Source organism: Scyliorhinus torazame, chromosome 7 (genome assembly GCF_047496885.1).
Source record: "Scyliorhinus torazame isolate Kashiwa2021f chromosome 7, sScyTor2.1, whole genome shotgun sequence".
NCBI lineage: Eukaryota > Metazoa > Chordata > Chondrichthyes > Carcharhiniformes > Scyliorhinidae > Scyliorhinus > Scyliorhinus torazame.
In genome coordinates, this window is record NC_092713.1 from 167,367,328 (window position 1) to 167,372,399 (window position 5,072).

Below are 5,072 nucleotides of genomic sequence, written 5' to 3' on the forward strand. Positions count from 1 at the left end.
TTATGTACTGTGTATGATCTTGCCTGTGATTGGCTGTCGTGTTGTGTGTGTGTTGATTGGTCCGTTGATCTGTCCATCAGTATGTATGTATGTATGTGCTATGATGTTTACCTGAATATCATGACAGTACACATCTCCAAAAATCTATCCTGGTCCACCCACGTCGACGCTACCACCAAGAAAATACAACTGCACCTATACTTCCTCAGGAAACTAAGGAAATTCGGCATGTCCACATTAACCCTTACCAACTTTTACAGATGCATCATAGAAAGCATCCTATCTGTCTGCATCACAGCTTGGTATGGCAAATGCTCGGCCCAAGTCCGCAACAAACTTCAGAGAGTCGTGAACACAGCCCAGTCCATCACACAAACCTGCCTCCCATTCATTGACTCCATTTACACCTCCCGCTGCCTGGGGAAAGCGGCAGCATAATCAAAGACCACTCCCATCCAGCTTACTCACTCTACCAATTTCTCTCAACGGGCAGGAGATACAAAAGTCTGAGAACACGAACGAACAGACTCAAAAACAGCTTCTTCCCCGCTGTTACCAAACTCCTAAACGACCCTCTTATGGACTGACCTCATTAACACTAAACCCCTGTATGCTTCATCCGATGCCGGAGCTCATGTAGTTACATTGTATACCTTGTGTTGCCCTATTATGTATTTTCTTCTATTCCCTTTTCTTCCCGTGTACTTAATGATCTGTTGAGCTGCTCGCAGAAAAATACTTTTCACTGTACCTCGGTACACGTGACGATAAACAAATCCAATCCAATCCAATAACTATTTGATACATAAAATGTAGTTTCACAGACTTCATTACATGAGCTGCTCGTGGATGCATTTGACAACTACCCAAATGATCAAAACTGTGTTTCTGTGCAGAATTAATTGTCAGAAATTTCCCACTTGGCACACATAGTGCCTCTTTCGTTCCTCACTTTTGCTGAGCTCAACATCAGTGCACATCGCCCCCCTATCTTTTCACAAATCTCCTTATCGGCCGAAAAACCCACATCCAGCCTTCACTGCGATCGGCGGTAACCCCCCTTCTCAACACACATGATCCGACACCGTGATCACCGAATACTCCATCCCAACCACCTCCGCCTACAACGTCTTGTCCATGATGAAAATATCAATCTGGAATTCACCTGATGTACAGGAGAAAAAAGCAACAATTCCTTCACCCTCGGCCTTCCAAACCATCACGGGTTTTCACCCCACCCCCATCCGCTCCATGAACCCCAACAATTATCTTGCTGCTGATGACTCCTTCAAGAACTAAGGACACGACCGATCCAGCCTCGGATCAACAACAGTATTAAAATTCACACACTCCTCCCCTCCATAATCCACCGGTGCGGGTCCAGGTCTGGAACCTTCGCTAGCACCCTCTTCATAAAGTCTACATCACCCCAGTTGTGGGCACAAATGTTCACCAACACCATGACGCACCCTCCAGCCTCCCACTCACCAGCACATATCAACGCCTGGATCACTCACTATGCTACAAGCTAAAAAAGACACCCTTTTACTAAACAGTGTCGCAAGCCCCCTTACCTTCATATCTAACCCAGAATAAAACACCTGCACCACCCAACCTTTCCTCAATATCGTCTGATCCGCAGATCCCTCAGATGAGTCTCTTGCATAAACACCACATCTGCCTTCAGACTCTTTAAATGGGTGAAAACCCGGGACCTCTTGATCGGCCCATTCCGTTCCCTCACATTCCAAGAGGCCAGTCTGGTCGAAGGGCCCCAAGGGCACCCATCTCCCCCACCTGGAACCACCACCACCGTGTTGTCTCTCTTCTGCGAGGCACTTTGAGGATGACACCAGGTATAATGGGCCATCCCTTCAGCGGGTACCTTATGTCACCCAGTAACCATTCCTGGAAGTGCCAGGGCCTTTCGAACATCTGTGAGACCTCGGATTGAGTCAGGAGTTGTGGGAACTCCCAGGGGCCCTGGCACAAACGTGTATGATGTGCTTCTGATGATCACACACCAGCTGAATGGTGATCGAGTGGAACCCTTTTCTGTTAATGAAGACCAGTGGATAATTGGATGTCTTGTGCCCTGTGACCCGTTATGTGTTATGTGGACAATCGATTGCACTGTGCACTTTGGGAAAGCCGGAGATTGCTGCAAATCCCCACAATCTCGCAGTCTGGTTCTTATCATCCAATGTGAACTTTATATAATGATGAGGTTCACTGTAAAGGATATCTGTCACCTCCTGAATTAATATGTTGAGGAGTGAGAGATGCTGCATAGGGTCCCTGTGGATCCCTGGAACCAGCCTCTGGCAGGTACACTGAGTGCAACAGTGACCTTCAGGGGCACTGACAGAGAATGGGTTACTAGTAAATGCACCATCACACCCTCCCACAGAATGTGGCAGATATGGACCAGCGCATCAATTGACAAATTAGACATGTCCATCAGTGTCTCTCGCACATTTCCAAATAGGAGAGGCCTCTTTGCTGTGGGCTTGGTCATGCCATTCACCTCCATGGATTAGGCCTGACCTCCTCAGCCTCTGGGTCTTCCTGGGACTCCCCTGGACCATGGGCTCAGGCCAGGGTTCCTCTCTAAGCTGTGCTAGACGGCACCGGGCCCTTATTCACCTCCTCAGTCTGAGCAGTGACACCAAGAAGGCAGCATTGAGCACAGCCTCCATTCTGTAATCCTTCCCCTTGCTGTGGACAGATAGATCCAAGAGACAAATGTATGTCAGCCAACAATGACTGACCTTCCACCCCCAGCCAGAAAACCATTGCCATGCCCTTGACCTGTGCTTGTGTTATCTGCCTTTCCCTGTTCACCCCGAGAGCTGAGACACTCCCTCACTGATTATAGGTTGTCTAAGAATCCAGCCCAACAACTTGACATCTGAATCCCATATTGGATGGAGGGGGGCTGATCACAGCCATGTCACTTTGAGCCTCAATCATACGCTGCCTATTTTGGATTTGGGATGACGCCTGCCTTGTAACTTTGGGATGATTGGATGTCTTGTGCCCTGTGACCCGTGTCAAATGGACAATTCAGTTTACAGTATTTAATGGAGGTTCTTGTCGATATTCCAGCCGATGTCACTGCAGCAACTCACCAAGCCTCCTTTAACATCACCTTCCAAACCTATTACCTGTCCCATCACTGGGTCAAATTCCTGGAACACCCTCCCTGACAGCACTGAGGGTGTACCTACACCAGATAGAGTGCAGCGGTTCAGAAGGCAGCTCAGCACCACCTCCACAAGGGCAATTAAGGATGGGCAATAAATACTGGTCTAGCCAGCAACGCCCACATCACATGACCAAATGAACAAAAATATTTCTCGTTATTTGAAAGAGGTGGGTGAGGAGATATCAGACCCATGGGATTTCATCATCCAGAATTCCTTAGATTCTAGAACATTCCCTGTGAATTGGATGGGAGTAAATGTAACCCCTCTGCGCCAAAAAGGAGTGAGAGAGAAAACAGGGAATTCTAGACCAGTTAGTCTGACATCAGGAACAGGGAAAATGCTGGAATCTATTATTCAGGATGTGGTAACAGGAAACTTGGAAAATCCCAATGTGATTAGACACGGTCAGCATGGATTTATGAAAGGGGAATTCATGTTTGACAAAACCATGATGGATTTTTCAGTGTGTAACTGGCAGGGTCGATAGGAAGGAAACATAGGTTCAGTATATTTTGCTTTTTCAGAAAACATTTGGTCAGGTGACACAGGAGAGACTGTGACACAAGATTAAGGTTTGTGGGATTGGGGGTAATTTATTAATTTGGATTCAAGACAAGCTAATGGACAGAAGGCAGTGGGAATAATCAAATCATTATCAAGATGGGGAGCTGTAACTCACGGGGGACAGGATACATAGATACATAGAAGCAGGAGGAGGCCTTTTGGCCCTTTGAGCCATCCCGCCATTTATTACGATCATGGCTGATCATCCAACTCAACAGTCTAATCCTGCTTTCTCCCCATAGCCTTTGACCCCTTTCGCCCAAGTGCTATATCTAGCCGCCTCTTGAATATATTCAATGTTTTAGCACCAACTACGGCAGCACAGTGGTTAGCACAGTTGCTTCGCAGCTCCAGGGTCCCAGGTTCGATTCCCGGCTTGGGTAACTGCCTATGTGGAGTCTGCACATTCTCCCCGTGTCTGCGTGGGTTTCCTCCGGGTGCTCAGGTTTCCTCCCACAGTCCAAAGACGTGCAGGTTAGGTGGGTTGGCTCTGATAAATTGCCCCTAGAATCCAAAAGATTTGGTGGTGTTACTGGGTTACGGGGATAGGTTAGGAGTATGGGCTTAAACGGGGTGCTCTTTCCAAGGGCCGGTGCAGACTCAATGGGACGAATGGTCTCCTTCTGCACTGTAAATTCTATGATTCCTGTGGTAATGAATTCCACAGGCTCACCACTCTGTGTGTGAAGAAATGTCTCCTCATTTCTGTCCGAAATGGTTTACCCTGAATCCTCAGCTTGTGACCCATGGTTCTGGACACACCCACCATTGGGAACATTTCCCTGCATCTACCCTGTCTAGTCCCGTTAGAATTTTATAAGTCTCGATGAGATCCCCCCTCATTCTTCTGAACACCAGCGAGAACAATCCCAACCTAGTCAATCTTTCTTCATATGACAGTCCCGCCGTCCCTGGAATCAGTCTGGTATACCTTCGCTGCACTCCCTCGAGAGCAAGAACATGTTTCCTCAGAAAAGGAGACCAAACTGCACACAATATTCTAGGTATGGCCTCACCAAGGCCCTGTACAATTGCAGCAACATATCTCTGCTTCTGTACTCGAAACCTCGCGCAATAAAGGCCAACATCTTTACCGCCTGCTGCACCTGCATGCTTACCTTCAGCGAATGGTGCACAAGGTCACTCAGGTCCCGCTGCACACTCCCCTCTCCCAATTTACAACCGTTCAAGTAATAATTTGCCTTCCTTTTTTGTTTCTCAAGTGAGTAACCTCACACTTATCCAAATTGTACTGCATCTGCCATTGGTTTGCCCACTCGCCCAACCTGTCTAGATCTT